Source organism: Macaca nemestrina, chromosome 13 (assembly GCF_043159975.1).
Source record: "Macaca nemestrina isolate mMacNem1 chromosome 13, mMacNem.hap1, whole genome shotgun sequence".
In the NCBI taxonomy this organism is placed as follows: domain Eukaryota; kingdom Metazoa; phylum Chordata; class Mammalia; order Primates; family Cercopithecidae; genus Macaca; species Macaca nemestrina.
The window spans coordinates 113778287-113798937 of record NC_092137.1 but is presented as its reverse complement, the minus strand read 5'-3'; the positions used below and the strand labels follow the sequence as shown (position 1 = coordinate 113798937).

The 20651-nt window shown below is 39.1% G+C and overlaps 1 long non-coding RNA gene across 1 annotated transcript in view; it reads right to left on the bottom strand.

The window, feature by feature from the left end:
- LOC105490159 (uncharacterized) overlaps positions 1 to 20651 on the bottom strand; it is a 158470-nt gene that overhangs the window by 107600 nt on the left and 30219 nt on the right. Inside the window, exon 2 of the long non-coding RNA XR_011612076.1 lies at positions 1156 to 1248. This is a non-coding gene — a long non-coding RNA (uncharacterized lncRNA). The remainder of the gene's footprint in view (positions 1 to 1155; positions 1249 to 20651) is intronic.

Sequence of the window (20651 nt, the reverse complement as noted above, 5' to 3'; positions counted from 1 at the left end):
CTGAGGCAGGAGAATGGCGTGAACCTGGGAGGCGGAGCTTGCAGTGAGTGGAGATTGCGCCACTGCACTCCAGCCTGGGCGACAGAGTGAGACTCCGTCTCAAAAAAAAAAAAAAATGCTTTCCCAAAATTTGGGCCAACACAGTCATTATTGCTCTTGATTCTCTCAAGCATGAAAGATATTAATATAACATAAAGTGTTGCATAAATGTTGAGGTCCATTGTCTATCAAGGAGTTCTTCTAAAGTAGAAAATAATTTAATTTAATAATATAATATTATAATGATATAATATTCTACTATAAAGACATATGTACACATATGTTTATTGTAGCACTATTTACAATAGCAAAGATTTGAAACCAACCAAAATGCCCATCAATGATAGACTGGATAAATAAAATGTGGCACATATATACCATGGAATACTATGCAGCCTTAAAGAAGAATGAGTTCATGTCCTTTGCAGGGACATGGATGAAGCTGGAAACCATCATCCTCAGCAAACCAACACAGGAACAGAAAACCAAACACTGCATGTTCTCACTCATAAGTGGGAGTTGAACAATGAGAACACATGGACACAGGGAGGGGGTGGGGGTGGGGTGAAAGGGGAGGGAAAGCATTAGAACAAATACCTAATGCAAGTAGGGTTTAAAACCTAGATGATGGGTTGACAGGTGCAGCAAACCACCATGGCACATGTATACTTATGTAACGAACCTGCACGTTCAGCACATGTATCCCAGAATTTAAAGTAAATAATTAAAAAAAAAAAAGAGAAAGTGCATTTAGTCAAAAGAATGGTTGCTATAGTAGATGAACAGTTCAGACATTATAAGAAGTATGTGAAAAAAGCAAACTGAGGCTCTCCATATTTTCAAAACTTTTCATTAAACTTGTCTGACTATAAGAAAAAAATAATAATATAATACCTTGCATTTTTGTAAAAAATTTTGTAAACTGTACAGATTTGGAGATGGATTCAGGCCTCCCTGTGGACAAGGGTGGCATATGGTGGAGACATTCCCAGCAGAAGTCTTTGATCATTGTGTTCATGTTATTAGACTCAAAAAGTACCTTTCCATTCACCTGGTGAATGTATAATACCACCTTAAACTTAAACTATGAAAATGTCTAAGCACGGTGGCTCATACCTGTAATTCCAGCTCTTTGGTTGGCTAAGGCAGAAGGATTTCCAGAGGCTAGGAGTTCAAGACTAGCCTGGGCAACACAGCGAGATCCAGTCTCTACAAAAAGTAAAAAAAAAATGAGTTGGGTGTGGTTGCGCGTGCCTATAGTCCTAGCTACTTGGGAAGATGAGGCAGGAGGATTCCTTGAGCTCAGGAGTTCAAGGCTGCTGTGAGCTAGGTGACAGAACGAGACCCTGTTTCTAAAAAATAAAAATAAATACATTGTGAATTCTTCCTCAGATTTTAAAGTACTTTTACCTTAACTGACATTAGTTTATAAAACATGACAATATTCTTGTAAAAGGGTAGTAATTTTTCTTCTTCATATTTCTCAACCTGAAAACAGAAAAGTAATGAGAGTTCCTTGAAATTTCACCGCAAATAATTGGCAAAGGTAGAAGGGGAAAAACCCGAAAAAAAGCAAACAAAAATTCCTTTCCACCAGATCACATTGCTTACCAATTCTTAATAGCATCACTGAAATTCCTTCCAATCTGAATTCAACTCTATATATATGGAGAGCTTTAAAAAATCAAGACACATTTCTTACTAAATTTTAAAACTTCCTCAGTGCAAGGAATTGCAAAGCTAAATATTTCAGCTCATTTTTCATTCAGTGAGTAATAAAAGTAGAAATATGACAAATTGACATAATCAAGCCATTGACTCAAAAATAAGACTTCTCTTGCCTTTCAGCTTCTACAGAAGGCATGTGCCCCTTCAGTTACCCTTCGGCACCTAGGTAAGCAAGAGTTTAGTGCAAGTAAATAGCTTTCTTTCTGTTAAAATAGTGTTTATTTTACATTTCAAGCTGCAGCATAATACGTTGGCTATATTTACAACAATAATCCTTTTAGAGATTCTGGCTTAATTTTTTTTTTTCTTAGCATTGGAAAGGTCTTCAAGAGCAGTTAAATACTTATTCCTCATTTGCATGAGGAAGAACTCTCACTTCAGAGGGAATGTATGTTTCATTCACTAATCCATCCATTCTTGTATCGGTGGAGTGCCTACCATGTGTTCTAGGCACTGGGGGATACAGCTGCAGGGGTGAAAATCACGTACACTCACAAGTTTCACGCCCTACCTTCTAGCTGGGGGAGAGAGACAATAAATACAATGAATAACTATACTCCAAGAAGGCATCAATACTTTGAAGAAAAGTGAAATGATGAAGGAGGATAAACCCTGGAGGCTGCCAATTAAATAAATAATGTGATCCAGGAAAGCCTCATTGAGAAGGGAACATTCTAACACATTCTTTTTTTTGTTGTTTTTTGTTTGTTTGTTTGTTTAGATGGAGTCTCACTCTGTTGCCCTTGCTGGAGTGCAGTGGCACGATCTCAGCTCACTGCAACCTCTGCCTCCCGGGTTCAAGTCATCCTCCTGTCTCAGCCTCTCAAGTAGCTGGGACTACAAGCATGCGCCACCATGCCTGGGTAATTTTTGTATTTTTAGCAGAGACGGGGTTTCACCATGTTGACCAGGCTGATCTCAAACTCTTGACCTCGTGATCTGTCTGCCTCGGCCTCCCAAAGTGCTGGGATTACAGACGTGAGCCACCTTGCCCGGCCTTGAACACATTCTTGAGGGAATAAACTGGCCGCATGAATATCTGAGGCCAGATGTGAATATCTGTGGTAAGGGGAACTCAGAAAGAGGGAGAGGAGAGAGCAAAAGCCCTGCAGAGAAGCATGTCTGACATATTTCAGAAACAGAACAATAACAACAACAACAAAAAACGAGCATGGCTGGAGCAGAGTGAGTAAGGCAGTCCTGGTAGGAGATGAGGTTGGAGGGTAAGCGCAGTTTTGGGGAGATGGGTAGGTTGATCTCGTAGGGCCTTTGTAGATGATTGTAAAGACTTTTCTTTCACTCTGTGTGAGGTGGGTTTTGAGTAGAAGAATAATATGTTCCGACCAACATCTTGAGACAGCAAGAACAGAAGCAGAGCAGTCACTTAGGAGGTGATGGCAACCGTCCAGATGAGAGACAAGAGTGGCTTAAACCAGATTGGTGAGCAGTGGAGGTGATGAGAAAGGAGTGGATTCCAGATCTACTTTTAAGACAGACTCAACAGGAATTCTTGATGGGCTGGATGTGGGGTGTGAGACAAGGGAGAGGGAGTCAAAGATGACTCCACACTTTGGTCTGTGCACTGGAAAGGCAGAGTTGCCATTACTGACAGGAGGAAGAATGAGGGTTCAGCAGGGATGGGAGAGGGGGCTACAGATCATCAGCTCACTTTGTGTAGTCAGGTCTACTAGGCACCCAAGTGGGGATGGGGGGCTTGCAGGTAATAAGATTTCCTAGTCTGTAGTTCAGAGGGGTAATCATGACTGAAGATTTAAATTTGGAATTTGAAGCTGTAACAGTGCATGAAATTATCAAGGGGGTGAGTGCGGTTTGAAATGAGAGGTTCCATGACTATGCTGTGAGCACTCGAAGATAAAGAAGTAGAGGAGTGCCCAGAGCCTGGGACCCGGTAGTCCTGGGGCTACATTGACATATCATTAACACCCAAAGCTCATAATTTACATAAAGGTTCACTCCTGGTGTTGCACATTCCATGGGTTTTCGACAAATGTTCTAATAACATTTTTAAATAATTTAAAATTAATTAATGTAATAACTTTTTACGGTGGTAAAAACACTTAACATGAGATCTGCTCTCTTAAATTTGTAGGTGCACAATACAATATTGTTAAGAATAAGTACTGGCTAGGTGCGGTGGCTCACACTTGTAATCCCAGCACTTTGGGAGGCTGAGGTAGGCAGATCACGTGAGGTCAGGAGTTCGAGACCAGCCTGCCAACGTGGAAAAACCCTGTCTCAACTAAAAATACAAAAATTAGCCAGGTATGGTGGCGGGCACCTGTAATCCCAGCTACTAGGGAGGCTGAGGCAGAAGAATTGCTTGAACCCAGGGGGCAGAGGTTGCTGTGAGCTGAGATCGTGCCACTGCACTCCAACCTGGTCAACAGAGCAAGACTCTGTCCAAAAAACTAACAAACAAACAAAAAAAGGAATAGGTACTATGTTGAACAGTAGATCTCTAGAAATTATTATTATTCATCTTGCAAACTTATACTTGGTGAACAACTTCCCACATCCTCCTCCACCAGCCTCTGCAACCAGCATTCTATTCTCTGTTTCTATGAGTTTCACTATAATTTTAAAAAATTATAATAAGTATTGGTGAGAATGTGGAGAAATTGGAATCCTTGTGCACTGTTGGGAGTGTAAAACAATGCCACTGCTGTGGAGAACAGTATGGGGGGTTCTAAAAAGTTAAAAAGAAAACTACTAGATGATCCAGCAACCCCATTTCTGGGTATATAAAAAGTAAAGTAAAATTAGTATGTTGAAGAGATATCTGAACTCTCATGTTCATTGCAGAATTATTCACAATAGCCAAGATATGGAAACAATTTAATTGTTCATCATTGGATGAATAAAGAAAATACCATGTTTTATTGTGCTTCAAAGACACTGCATTTTTTGTTTGTTTGTTTGTTTGTTTTTGCAAATTCAAAATGTGGCAACCCTGAATCTAACAAGTCTATGGGCATCATATTCCAAAGGCATATGACCACTTCTTGAATCTGTATCACATGTAGTAGGTATTTCTTACAATATTTCAAACTTTTTTATTATTATTATGTCTGTTATAGTGATTTGTGATCAGTGTTACTATTGTAATTGTTTTGGAGTGCCATGAGTCTCACCATATAAGATGGCAAACTCAATTGATAAATATTGTATGTTTTCTGACTGTTTCAACAATAGGCTGTTCCCTCATCTCTCTCCCTCTCCTTGGGCCTCGCAATTCTCTGAGACACAACAAGATTGAAATTAGGTCAATTCATAACCCTACAATGACCTCTAAGTGTTTAAGTGAAAGGAAGAGTCGCACATCTCTCACTTTAAATCAAAAGCTACAAATGATTAAGCTTAGTGAGGAAGGCATGTTGAAAGTCAATATAAGCCAAGAGCTTGGCATTTTGTACCAAATAGCTCGCCAAGTTGTGAATGCAAAGGAAAACTTCTTGAAGAAAGTTAAAAGTGCTGCTCCAGTGATCCCAGGAATGATAAGAAAGCAAACAGACTTATTGCTGATCTGGAGAAAGTCTTAGTGATCTGGATAGATCAAATCAGACGTACGATTTCCTTAAGCCAAAGCTGAAGCCTTTTCAACTGTATGAAGGCTGAGAGAGGGGAAGAAGCTGCATAGGGGAACTTTAAAGCTAGCAGCTGTTGGTTCATGAGGGTTAAGGAAAGAAGCCATCTCCATAAAAATGCAAGGTAAAGCAGCAAGTGCTGATGTAGAAGCTGCAAGAAGTTATCCAGAAGATCTAGCTAAGATCACTGATGAAGGTGGTTACACAAAACAGCCTTATATTGGAAGAAGATGTCATCTAGGATTTTCACAGACAGAGAAAAAAGGTCAATGCCTGGCTTCAAAGCTTCAAAAGATAGACTGATTCTCTTGTTAGGGGCTAATTGCCTTTAAGTTGAAGCCATCTCATTTACCATTCTAAAAATCCTAGGGCCCTTAAGAATTATGCTAAATCTACTCTGCCTATGCTCTGTAAGTGGAACAACAAAACCTGGATGACAGCACATCTCTTTACAGCATGGTTTACGGAATATTTTGAGCTCACTGTCGAGACCTACTGCTCAGAAGAAAAAAAAAAAAGATTATTTTCAAGATATTGACAGTCCACCTCATTGACAATGTACCTGGTCCCCCAAAAGTTCTAATGGAGATGTACAAGGAGATTAATGTTGTTTCCATGCCTGCTAACACAGAGTCCATTCTGCAGCCCATGGATCAAGGAATAATTTTGATTTTTAAGAAATCCATTTCATAAGGCTATACCAGCCATAGATAGTGATTACTCTGATGGGTCTGGGCAAAGTAAATTTAAAACCTTCTGGAAAGAATTCATCATTCAAATGCCATTAGGGTGTAAGGACGGAGAGGATCAGGAAAAATGGGTACTAGGCTTAATGGGTAATAGCCTAATGGGTACTAGGCTTAATACCTGGCTGATGAGATAATCTGTGCAACATATCCCCATGACACAAGTTTATCTATGTAACAAACCTGCACAGTACCCCTGAACTTAAAAGTTTTTTTAAAAAAAGAACATTTGTGATTCATGAGAGAAGGTCAAAATAGCAACATTAACAGGAGTTTGGGAAAAGCTGATTTCGACCATCTTGAATATCTTTTAGGGATGAAGATTTCAGTGGAAGAAGTAACTGCAGATGTAGTTAAAACAGCAAGAGAACTGGAAGTGGAAGTGGAGCCTGAAGCTGTGACTGAATTACTGCAATCTCATGGTAAAACTTGAATGGATGAGGAGTTGCTTGTTATGGATGAGTAAAGAAAATGATTTATTTAAATGGAATCTACTCCTGGAGAAGAGGCTATGAACAGTGTTGAAACGACAACAAAGGATATAGAATATCACATTAACTTAGTTGAGAAAGCAGTGACAGAGTTTGAGAGAACTGACTGCAATTTTGAAACAAATTCTATTGTGGGTAAAATGCTATCAAAAATCATCACATGCTACAGAAAACTCTTTGTGAAAGGACGAGTCAATCACAAACTTCGTTGTTGTGTTATTTTAAGAAATTGTCATAGTCAACTCAGCCTTCAGTGGCCACCATCCCGATCTGTCAGCAGCTGTCAACATCAAGGCATGGCTCTCCATTAGCATAAAGATTACTAGTCGCTGAAGACTCAGATGACCTTTAGCATTTTTTATCAATAAAATATTTTAAAATTAAGGTATGTACTTTTTTTTAGATATAATGCTATTGCATACTTAAAAGATGACAGTGTAGGGTAAACTTTTATATGCACTGAGAAACCAAAACATTTGTGTGACTTGCTTTATTGTGATATTTGCTTTACTGTGGTGGTCTGGAACTAAATTTGCAATATCTTTGAGGTATGCTTGTGTGTGTGTGTGTGTGTGTGTGTGTGTGTGTTAAATGGATGTAATAGATCCACATATATGTAATGGATGTTTTGGTTCAAGCTGCTGTAAGAAATTAACATGGACTGAGTGGTTTAAATAACAAACATTTATTTCTCGTTGTTACGGAGGCTGGGAAGTCTAAGATCAAGGTACTGGCAGATTCGGTGTTTACTGAGGCCCCACTTTCTGGTTGTAGATGGCCATATTCTTGTTGCAGGAGACAGAGGGAGAGGAAGCTCTCTGGCCTCTTCTTATAAGGGTACTAATCCCCATTTCTGAGTGCTCCATCCTCATGACCTAACCACCTCCCAAAGGCCCTACCTTCTAATACCATCACATTAGGGATTACAGTTCAACATATGAATTTTGCAGGGGGTTGGGAGAATAAAAATTCAGTCCATAACAATGTAATACTATTCAACCTTAAAAAAAAAAAAATAAACGAAAATCATACCATTTACTACAACATGGATGAATCTTGGGGACATTATCCTAAGTGAAATAAGCTAGCCACAGAAGGACACAGTATGATTCCACTTGAATGAGATCTAAAACAGTAACATTTCCACAGTAGTGGCTATATTAATCTATTTTCACGCTGCTGATACATACCTGGGAAGGGGAAGAATACACACCCGAGACTGGGGAAAAAAAGAGGTTTAATTGGACTTACAGTTCCACATGGCTGGGGAGGCCTCAGAATCATGGTGGTAGGTGAAAGGCACTTCTTACATGGCAGCGGCAAAAGAAAATGGGCAAGAAGCAAAAGCAGAAACCCCTGATAAACCCATCAGATATCATGAGACTTAATTCACTATCCTGAGAATAGCATGAGAAAGACCAGTCCTCATGATTCAATTACCTCCCCCTGGGTCCCTCCCACAACACATGGGAATTCTGGGAGATACAATTCAAGTTGAAATTTGGGTGGGGACACAGCCAAACCCTATCAGTGGCATTGTTTTACATTCTCAGCAGTGCACAAAGATTCTGATTTCTCCACATTCTCAGCAATACTTATTATAACTTTTTCAAAAATTATAGTCAAACTCATAGAAACAGAATAATTTAAAATAATATATAAAGTATTAAAAATAATTTAAGATAGTTTTAAAAATAATAACATTTTAAAAATGGTCATATTTCATCAAATATAACCACATGGACTACTCAGGGTAAAAACTATCAGCTGGAGTTGATAGTTTCCCAAAGCAAAGTAGCAGCCTCCAGCCTCTGAAGGCAATGCTTTCCCCATGACACCATATAGAGAGCAGACAGCTCAGAGCTCAGTCCCCAGTGAGCCCATGTATGTCTCCAGTTGAGGTAAGTGCTGCTGGTGAAGCCATGATCAAGAATACGAGTGTGCATTATGGAACATGGAAACTGGTAGAATGTATAAACTAAATGTTTTAATAGTAAAAGAAAAATGTAAAGTACATAACTAAGAGATAAACTACAGATATAAACACAATCATGTTCTAATAGTGCAAAGTATAGTTATAACAATATCTATGATCTATAACACACCTACTATCTGCTAAGAAATGTACATACCTTATCACTAATTATTACCAACCACTTGCATAGTTGGGACTATTGTCCTATACACACAGAGATAGGTTCACAGAGGTTTGGAACTAAACAGTGGCCGTTACCAAACTGTTGTCATCTGACAGCAATGCCCATGTTTTTTTCCTTTGCACCTTGATACCTTACAAAAAAAGGCCCACAAATACGTAGCTTTATGTTTACTATACACAAAAATATTCCTGGGAAAAATGAGTATTGTGCATCTCAAGAATATGATGTTACTTAAAAGAAATGGATAAAGGTAATTCAGAAGTCTGCAGCATTGAATGCATTCTGTTCTGTCTGAAGAATATTGAGAAAGCTCAAAAGAAGCCCCAGGAACAGTGGCCAGCAAGAGGAGATGTTCAAATACTTTCTCAACTCAGCTGGTAAGATTGTGGATATTTGAACAGGTCCCTTCTGAGATCATTATGAAATGTTACTATGTTGTGGCCAAAACAGCAAGTGTCCTTGTTATATAGTTCTCAAGAATTTGCACAATTCTGTCCTATACTCAGATATACAGACACAGACAATACTCAGCAAATTATCGAAATCTAAACTGGATGGGTCAAGTTTCCATCACCAACTTATATCACATTATATTGCTATTTCAGCAGTAATGTTAGGAATATATATTAGCTACACACCTAAATGCTGGCTTGCATCTATAATTTAAATATATATCATACTAAATAGCGTAATTGTGCAAAAGCCAAGAGGTATTCAGTGATTGGTGCTTTCCCCCTTCCTGAAACACAAAGAGGCTCATTCCATTCCCCAGTATGCAGGTGTAACATTGGAAAATGCCTTGAAAATCCCACCGATGCATTTGCCTGAGAAAAATAACTGATGTTTTAAAGTTATAAAAATATACTTTCTCTTCCATCTGAGTGGGTGGATAAATATGGGTAGAAATGTATCATTTTCAGCTGACATGTTTATGCATTGAAACTTTGAAAACATTTCAACATGAACAGTCCTAGTTAGGCTAATTTCAATTTTGCCCCGAAATCTTTGTCATACTTATTGTTTTGCATTGAACCTTCACTTGTACCCATGAAAATTAGCTTGAGTTTATTTCAGTACATTTTGAACTTGTCTTTTCAAAGAGTTGCTTGCTGCAAAGTCAAGAACATCTCAAATATCTTCTTAAACTCTTAAGTGTGGGCTGGGCGCGGTGGCTCAAGCCTGTAATCCCAGCACTTTGGGAGGTCGAGATGGGCGGATCACAAGGTCAGGAGATTGAGACCATCCTGGCTAACACGGTGAAACCCCATCTCTACTAAAAAATACAAAAAAAATACAAAAAACTAGCCAGGCGAGGTGGCAGGCACCTCAGCTACTCGGGAGGCTGAGGCAGGAGAACGGCGTAACTACACTCCAGCCTGGGTGACAGAGCGAGACTCCATCTCAAAACAAACAAACAAACAAACAAACAAAAAAACAACTCTTAAGTGCAATAACTTCACGAAAAGAACCTGGATGGGAGACAATAATCATCATACACACACATCTCCCCTACCCACATTGAGTGTCAGATAAACATGGAGTATTATGCAGCATCTGTATGCAGTGTCTGTACACAGTATCTGCAGTTGAACTTGAACTTCATTGTGTTCACTACTGCAAACTGGCCTCAGTAACAGGTTGGGTTATTTACAGAAAGCCTATTTCAGTTCCCCCGAAGCCAAGTTAAACAGTCCTAGAATATGGTACTTATAAAAGGAAATTTAAAAGACCGATTTATTTCATATTGTTGACAAAGAGAAAAGATATAAATGGCCTTAATTGCCCATCTTTCTAGTCTCACTCCTCTGCTCCAAAGCAGCAGTGTCTCATTCTCCGAACATTCTTACTCTGCATGGGTGTAGGTGGTCAAAGAAGTGATGTTAATGCTCTCTCTTATAGACTGACATGGTGATTGCCAATCCCCTATTTCCTGTTCCTGGCTTATGCCCTGTTCAAAGCATCATGGCCAGTTACTAGAAGTAGGCACAAATTATTTGTAGCTTTTCTCATTTCCCCACCATTTAAATCTGGGATGCCTCATGACCTGCTTTGAACAAGAGAATGCAGATTATAATAACCCGAAGCTTTCCTCTTTGTTCCTTCAGTACTAGAAGTATTAGCTGCCTCCTGCAGTTACTATCTCTGGGTTAACTTGGTGATCACTTTTTACTTTTGCTTTGCCCCAAAATCTGTTTAATCAATTTATTATATTAAATTTGCTGTGCTAAAATAACTGGTGGAGTTCTGTTTTCCCAAGTGGACTCTAATATGAAAATCACCATTCTCAGAAGGAAGAAACACACCCTGAAGGGCAAAGTTCATAGTGCCTGAGGGCTGGTTGATGGAATTTCCCTGGACGTGGATTGATGGGAAGCTTCCAGAAGCAGGAAGGGTGATGCTGGATAGACCATCACACAGGCAGACAACAAGTGCAGCAGGATGTGCCCTAACGAAGTGGGAGGGAAGGAAGGAGGCTCAGCCCTGTGAACCAGCTGCAGTATTTATGTTCATTGTCCAGGGAGAGGTCACATATAAGAGAACACCACACAAAGCTCTCTGTTTTTTGTTGGTGCTTTTTGTTTTTTATTTTCATTTTTATTTCAATAACTTTCGGCATTGAAAAAAGCTATATATGGGTTTTTGGTTACAAAAATGAATTATATAGTGGTAAGTTCTGAGATTTTAGTGCACCCATCACCTGAGTAGTGCACATTGCACCTAATGTGTTGTTTTCTATCCCTGGCTCCCCTGTCGCCTCCTCCTTCTGAGTCTCTAGAGCCCATTATATCACTGTCTGCACAAGCCTCTCTGTTGCAGGAATTCTTGCCAACCTGGAGCATGACCCTGCCTGCTCCCTGCCGTGTACCTCCTATAGATAACTGGTCCAGGAAGAGCTCATCTTATTTAAAGGAGAACAGAAGTCCAAAGGGAATGTGATATAAATTATATGGAGGTACATGCTATGTCCTAGATGAGGAAAGAATAACATAAGAATCTATCTGAAATTAGCAAATAAACATGGAATGGATGGGAAAATTAAGCAGGAGATGAAGAACCATGAAGCAGAAAAATGTTGCTGCAGAGCAGACGAAAACTGTAACTAAACATTTTTAAATTAGTGATTATATAATAAAAATTGCATTTTTATCATAATATGAAAAGGCAAAGAAAAGTAATACAAGTTCAAGAAGAAGAGACAGTATGAGCTGGCAGTTGTCAGAAATTAAGTGGAGGGAAAATAAATGAAAACAAAATTGAAAGCAGCACTAAGGAGATTAAACACTGCTTCAAATACAGAGAATAGACAATAAGACTGTAGAAGGGGAGTAAAATGAGATGGAAATTAACAAGGAGATAAAATAATCAGATAAAAATGATAGATTTCATGTTACTGAAAAAAAATGGGGGAAAGGCCGGGCATCGTGGCTCACACCTGTAATCCCAGCACTTTGGGAGGCTGAGGGAGGTGGATCACTTGAGGTCAGGAGTTCAAGAACAACCTGGTCAACATGGTGAAACCCCATCTCCACTAAAAATACAAAAATTAGCCAATCGTGGTACCCATGCCTGTAGTCCCAGCTACTCAGGAGGTAGAGACAGGAGAATCACTTGAACCGAGGAGACAGAGGTTTCAGTGAGCCAAGATCATGCCACTGCACTCCAGCCTGGGTGACAGAGTGAGATTCTACCTCAAAAAAAAAAAAAAAAAAAAAGGAAAGAAATCAAAGAATATAATTCAAGAAAAACTTTAAACACTTTTTAAAAAGTCAATGAAATCTACAGGTTTAAGAGTTATACAATATCCCTCAAAAAACTAAAAGGAGATTATCAACACACAGACATATCCTAGTGGAAATCACTGAACCTAAAAAGAAATAAAAAAATAGTTTTTGAATTTTCTGGCAAAAAGGACCAGTCACATTTAAGCAAAAGAACATAGTTTCAACTTCTTCACAGCTTCTCTGGAATTGCACTTTGGGACTTTTTGCTTATGCAGGATAATATATTTCATCTTTACTGGAGCCTTGTTTTAGTTACTTGTTTATGTCCTGTGATACAAAATGACCAAATTTCTAAGAATAAATAACTAACGAATAATAATAAATAGCCAAAATTCTTTAAAAAACTAGCATACACAATGAAGCAGTATATTTTCAAATGGTATAAAATAACTAAATCGGATGCCTTCTTGCATTAACAAGGTGCTTCAGCATTCAAAAACTGGAAACGTAGTATGTTACATTGATAAATCAAAACTAAAAGCCAAATGGCTGGTGGTGATTGAGTTTTTTCAATAGATATAAAATACTTAATAGAATTCTTTTTCCATTATAAAAATGTTTGGTAAAATAAAAATAAAAGAATATTTCTTAAACATTTTAAACACTATTTATCAGAAATTAGTAGTAAACTTTGTGTTAAATTCACAACGTTTAAAAGCATTCTGACTAAAACCAGGAACAAGATAAGTATGCTTACTATTTGTATTATTAAGTACTACTTTGTACAGTCTATAGAATGGAGTAAATATAACAAATAAATGAGGAAAAAAAATTGAAGAAAAGACAGCATTTACCTAAGATATGATTGAAACTGCAAAAATGCAAGAGTGATCACTTTTAAAACTCCATAAATATTTACACATTAGTATTTTTTCTTTCCAACTACTCATAACTAGTTAGAAATGAAATAAAAAATAAAACCTCATTCACAAAAATGGCAACTAAAAAAATTCAACTGCCAGGCACGGTGGCTTATGCCTGTAATCCCAACACTTTGGGAGGCTGAGGCAGGCGGATCACCTGAGGTCAAGAGTTCGAGACCAGCCTGGCCAACATGGTGAAATCCTGTCTCTACTAAAAATAAAAAAAATTAACCGGGCATGGTGGTGCATGCCTGTAATCCCAGCTACTTAGGAAGCTGAGGCAGGAGAATCATTTGATTAACCTACACCAGGAGGCGGAGGTTACAGTAAGTGGAGATCATGCCATTGCACTCCAGCCTGGGCGAGCAAGACTCCGTCTCAAAAAAAAAAAAAAAATCAACCAGAAAATGGTATGTAAAGGTACAAAGAAAACTATGCAAATGTACAAACAAGCATAAAATGAGGCCCCAAATAAATGAGGAAAATACTATCTTCCTAGATAGGAAGGCTCAAATAGCATAAAGAAGTTGATCTCCCAAAAGCAATAGATAAACGTGGTGTTTTTTCAATGAGAACGTCAAAGGAATTTTGAAGGAATTCAATTGATTCTAAACTTCATCTGGAATAATAATGATTGTTGTCAATTATGTGTTAATCTGGAACAGTAATTGTTGTTAATTGCCCCAGGCTCCAGGTCAGCCCCCTTAACTCTAGGCACCAGTCTAATACCTGTGGACCCAAATCCAAACCAGCCCCTGCAGACCTAGACTTCATACTTGCCCCAACACCAGGCTAGTCCGAGGTTCCAATGGGTCCTGGGTCCAGAGTCCAAGCCCATTCCAATAGACCCCAGCACCAGGCCAGTCCTCATGGACCAAAGCTCCAATAACATACTTGTAGATCCAGGCTGTAGACTGTCCTCCACAAACCAAGGACTAAGGCCTACCCCAGCACTAGGCTGGCCCACGGACCCCAAAATCAGGCTAGTCCCTGCAGATATGGGCTCCAGGCCTGTCCTGATAGTCTTAGATCTGACACCTAGCCATATAGCCCTCTTATCCAGACACATCCCATCAGACCCAAGTTCAAAGCCCACCCCAGTGGACCCAGGCTCCAGGCTCAACCCTACAGAGCCAGATGCCATGTCCTGTCCACACACCTGCTGACCCTGACACTGGGCCAGCCTGTCCAAGGACTCCAGTGGCAAGCCTGCTGATGGATCACAGTAAACAGCCTATGTGAATCTCTGATGAAGGGCTTTCCCTGCCTAAGCCAGTATGTAAAGACTAGGATAAGTGTCTGCTTCTTCAAATGTGCAGATACCAATGCATGGCCACAAGGATCACAAACCATCAGGGAAATATGACACCACCAAAGGAACAAAATAAAGCACAAGAAACCAAACCTAAAGAAATAGAGAGTTATAAACTGCCTGACAAAGAATTCCAAATGGTCATCTTAAAGAAGCTCAGTGAGTTATATGTATTTTACATTTGTATGTATTTTTATAAATGGTATAGAATGGAGTACAGAGGCATAAAGAAGAGAAAACATTAAACAGGGGTTAAAAGATATGAAGCAGAGACTAAATATATATTCCATATTCCAAAATCTATGTAAAGAATTTTTTAAAACACCTAAATGATATAATTAATAGAATTGAACTAATGTGTACACATTGAACTCTGTACTCAACAAACAGACATCCAAAGTCACAGAGGCCCTTTCCTGGGCACAAAACTGGCAAGCTACAAGCACTTGAAAGAACTCCAACTTTGAGCCCATTGCCATCCAACAAAAGATAGGGGCCATAGCATAGCACAGGCTAAAGGTAGAGAGGTAGGCATGTAAGACTGCAGCATTGCTAGAAAACAGCAAGAAAAAAACAGAATCAGGAAGAATAAGGGCAGACAGGCAGAAAGCCTAAACGGGTTGTTTAAAACGTTGCATTAGACTGAGGCTTACTAGAGATTTTTATTTTCATTACTTTTAACAAATAAACATGAGAACTATCAAATTTCAATTAGGCTTAAAGGGAAGTGACAGACTAAGAGGCTTGGTCTTTTATTATAAGAGAATTTAAGACATATATTTACTAATAAACTGGAGAGTATAGGTTAAAAGTTTTTCATCGTAAGCAATGAGTACCAATCGTACTTTCAAACAGTATTAATTTACAATATGCAGGCTTTCTTTGCTTTAGAAAATATATGTTTAAAATTAACATCTAATTATAATGAAAAATAAAAAGTCTTATAAAACCAAAAACAAGCTTCTACCTCCTGGACATGATAAAGAATATCTAACTCAAAACAATGCCAACATCACAAACCACCCAGAGAGTACCACTTTCACAAACTACCCAAGAGACTACCATTAAATAAAGAACAGGTCTACAATGGCTACTATCTGTAGATTATTTACACTCTTTTGAGAGTAAAGCAAAGAAAGTACACTGAACAACTCTCCCAAATGAATATACAGATCGTGAACATTTAAAAGAAATAGAGTAGAACTGGTAAATAAATTTTTCCTTTGTCTTTGAGTTTCTTCAATTTTACTATACTGTATTTAAATGTAAGATTTGATTATCTATCCTGTGAACGCTTTCAACCTCAGGTCTTTGAACTCTTCTCTCTGAAGTCTTTCATGTTTCCTTTATTCTTGGATATAGTTTACTATGTTCTACTTAATACTCTGCAAGTATATACATATTTAAAAAACCAGCTGGGTAAGGTGGCTCACACTTGTAATCCCAACATTTTGGGTGCTGAAGTGTGAGGCTTGCTTGAGGCCAAGAGTTTGAGACAAGCCTGGGCAACATAGGAAGACCTCATCTCTGCAAAAGATTTAAAAAGTTAGCCAGTCACAGTGGCAGTGCCTGTAGTTGCAGCTACTCAGGAGGCTGAAGAAGGAGGATTGCTTGAGTCCAGGGATCTGAGGCTACCGTGAGCTATGATCACACCACTGCACTCCAGCCTGGGAAACAGAGAGAGACCCAGTCTCTAAAAAAAAGAAGGAAAGAAACCAAGTAGAAATACTGATTACAAACTGTAATTAATGAAATAAAGAACTTGGGTTGATGGTACGCACATCAGAATGGATTCCACAGAAGGAAGATTTCATGAGCAGAAGAGCAGGTCAACGAATCTTCCCAGAGAGCATCGGAAATAATAATAAGTCGACATCCAGGTAATAGGAGTGCCAAAAGAAGAGGGGAAAACAAACAGAGAGGAGAAAGCACTTGAAAAAAATTCATAATGACTTAAAATTCCTAAAACTTTCAGAGAGAAAAAGCAAATTATATACAATAGACCAAAAGACATCAGGCTTCTCAACAGTATTATTGGCACCAAGAAGACATCAGTAAGACTTGTTTTTTTGTTTGGTTGGTTGTTTTTGTTTTTGTTTTAAGCAAGATCTGGCTCAACTGCCCACGCTGGAGTATACTGGTGCATTCATGGCTCACTACAGCCACAACCTCCCAGCCTCAACCAACCCTCACACCTCACCCTCCTTGAGTAGCTCAGTTTACCAGCAAGCGCCGTAACACCCAGTTAATTTTTTAAATTTTTTTGTAGAGACAGGGGTCTCACTATGTTGCCCAGACTGGTCTTGAACTCCTGGGCTCAGGTGATCTTCATGCCCCCACCTCCCAAAGTGCTACAATTACAGACATGAGCCACTGCACCCGGCACAGCAGTGAAATTTTAGAGACCCAAAGAGGCTGGTTAAATGGGTCTGTATAAAACATGGGGAGGAATTTCTTCTTGCTTCTCTTTTGAGATACAGATAGATTAAACAGAAGAAAGAAATGGGAAGAGAAGATAGTGTTGGAGAGTGAGAAGGTCTGAGGCTGGAGACTTTATGTGGTGAAATACAGCCACAAGAAATTTCCCAGTGGTGAAGTAGCCAAAGGAGATTTAAGGATAAAAAAAAAAACGCAAAACTTAATTTAAGGTGATTTATATTGCTACAACATAAACTACTTTCTCATGCTCCCACAAACCTCAGAAACTGATAGTAAAATATTTTGTGCTCCTGAATACTTTCTATGAGTATGTGTAAGAGTGTGTGTGTGCATGTGTGTTTGTGTTTGTGTGTGCACAAAATTCATGGAAGGGGTTAAGTGTAACATGTAGATTGATGTGTCTGTACTAGAGGCAGTCTCACCAAAATGAGGAACCTGGAGGCAGAGACAACGGAAAGGATGAAAGTCCAGCATTTGTAGAAATCTTGGGTGGGAGAGAAGGTTACACTTCCACAAAGTTTTGAGCCAAGCCCATCTAGATAGCCAGGGCCTGGAAAACTTCATTCCAGCTGACACCTGGGTCACAAAGTACTTCCACCTCTAGAACAAAACCATTCTCTCCAGGATGCCTCCTGCACCTTGGGTTCTTCCTGTTTGAACCCTCTGATAAATATGCCTCCCTTCCTTCCGGGTTCTCAGACCTCCCCCTCCCCTGCCTTTTACTCAGCCTTTCATCTCCATTAGCATGACTTGATGCTTTTTCATTGTCAAATCCAACATAAGCTTCCCAAGTACATCTCTTCTGATTTCCCCAGGCCACTGACCCTTGGGGTTACCCCCACTACTCTCACAGTTTCATTGTAAGTATATAACACTACCCTGAACTCCAGGTGCCCGAACATCAGCAAACTCATCATGTGCTTGAAAGGAAGGAGCACTTTATTGTAATATTCACTTCATTTCAAACTTTCAAACTTTTTCTGTTACGTTTAGTAACTGTTTTAGATTTTGCAAGCCATATGGCCTCTGTCGCAATTATTCAGCTCTGCCATTACAGCAAGAAAGCAGCATAGATGATATGTAAACAAATGGGCAGGGCTGTGTGCCAGCAACATTTTATTTACAAAAGGCAGTGAGCAGGATGAGGCACCCAGGCCTTAGTTTGCCAACACCTAATCTAAATAAGCACTTGCCAAGATGAAACTGACTCCCCTAGGTGATTAAGTACAGCTAAGGCCTGTGGTCAGCTGGATCTGGGTAACGTTGACCTAATATTCCTGTGAGTGTCCAAATCTCTCCTCAAACTTTGTAAAGATTTTGAGATTTCTTAAAATAGATTTCTAGACTTCTGCTTTGGCCTGAGTTGCCTCTGGTCCATACTTGGTCTACTCTGATTTATTCATGTAAGCTGTGCACTGATTTACACACTTCCTAAACTACTTATACTACATTTTGGTGAGTGTCTTAGTTGGCTTGGGCTACCCTAACAAAGCACCACAGACTGAGTGGTTTAAGCAGCAGAAAATTATTTCCTCACAATTCTGAAGAATGGAAGTCCATCATCAAAGTGTCAGTAGGGTGGGTTTCTCTGGAGGCTTCTCTCCTTGGCTTGCAGACAGCCACCTTCTCCCTGTATCTTCATGCGCTTGCCCTGCTGTGCATATCCATGTCCTAACCTCCTCTTCTTATAAGGACACCAGTCATATTGAACTGTAGCCCACTCTCATGACCCTATTTTAATCAACTACCTCTTTAAAGACCCTGTCTCCAAATACAGTCAAATTCTGAGATACTGGGAGCTAGGATGTTTGTTCAGTACAAATTTGAGGAGAGTGCAACTCAGCCCATAACAGTGAGAATTTAAGCTTTTATAAAGACCACGGTTATAGTAAAGAGTTGCCATGCATACCACATAACAAAACTTTAAAAATTGCTGGTTAGCTGTTCTTATTGTTAGACTTTTTGTATCCGCCACCGTAGGCTCTAATCAGTCTCTATATCCCAAGAAGTATCCAGAGTTCCCCCACTTAACCAACATCCCTCTATTCTACCCCTTTTCTCAAATATTTACCTCTGTCCCTCTGGATTGCAGTCACACTGTGTCAGTTGGCCTTAAGACTGAGGTCAAGCACTCAATCAATCCATAATGTCTATGTGATGAAGACCCAAGAAGAACTCTGGACACTGAAGCTTGGGTGAGTGTTCATGGCTGGCAATCCTCTATGAACGTTATCACACATTGATGGTGGAGGATGAATGCAACCTGACTACACACAGAGAAGACAACAGAAGCTCCACTTCCTCCTGGATTCTGCCTGAAGTGCTTCTTCCTGGCTGATTTTTATCTACACCCCTTCCCTGTAATAAACTGTAACCATGTGTATAACAGCCTTTGAGTGAGTTTTGTGAATCTCTTAAGAAATTATTGAACTTGAGAGTGCTATTAGGGACCCTTTTAAATTTGCAATTGATGTCAGAAGTGAGGGAGATCTCGTGTGGACTAAGTTTTTTGTGTGTGTAATACCTCTCATATTTCTTTTAGACCCAGCTCAAAAAGAATGTGTTCCAAGTTCTTCAAAAGAAGGCACACAAAATAATGAGAGGGATACCGTCAGAAACTGAGATGCAAAACCTTACTGGTACCTCTCTGAGAGAGAAGAGAGCCCACTAACTTCCCCAACCCTCTAACTCTGGAAACAGATTCATCAGTTGCCATGCAACTAGACACTACAATGCAAAGTAGAACCAATACACAACCCTGAGAGCAAAGTTATTTCTTTCAGAAAATCAATAAAATTGATAAATCACTAGCTAAGCCGATCAGAACAAAAAAGAGAACACAAAAAAAATCAGTATCAGAAAGGAGAAAGGGGACAATTATTACAGACCCTAAAGGTAGGGAATGATATTAGGTTGGTGCAAAAGTAATCATGGTTTTTGCCATTGCCTTCAATTTAAACTTTGAGCCAATAAATTCACTAACTTCTAGAAAACAGAGTGCTTTTTGAAAGACATAAACTACAAAAACTCACTCTAGATTTACAAGCTTGTCCAACCCACCTTATTTTTGTAGTTGTTGTTTTTCTGTTTTATTTTAGGCTTTTAGCAGCCTGAAGCCATGGTTTTTAGTTTCTGTCTGTAGTGATAAGTGGAAAACAGGGATGAGGAAGGGGCTTCACTGGCTGAACCAGAAACAGAAACTAAGAACCCATAACTATATTCTGTCCCTTGGACATCCCTGCAAAAAAAAAAAAAAAGGGGGGGGGGAGATAATCTGAATATTTCTTTATCTATTAAATAAATTACATTCGTAGTTAAAACTCCAGACCCACAGGGCTTCAATGGTAATATCCCAAACATTTAAGGACAAAATTCACCAAATCTAAACAAATTCTTCCAAAAACTTGAAGAGAAATGATTACTTCTTAAATCATTCTATGAAGCCAGAATCACCCAAATACCAAAACCAACCAAAGACGTTGAAAAA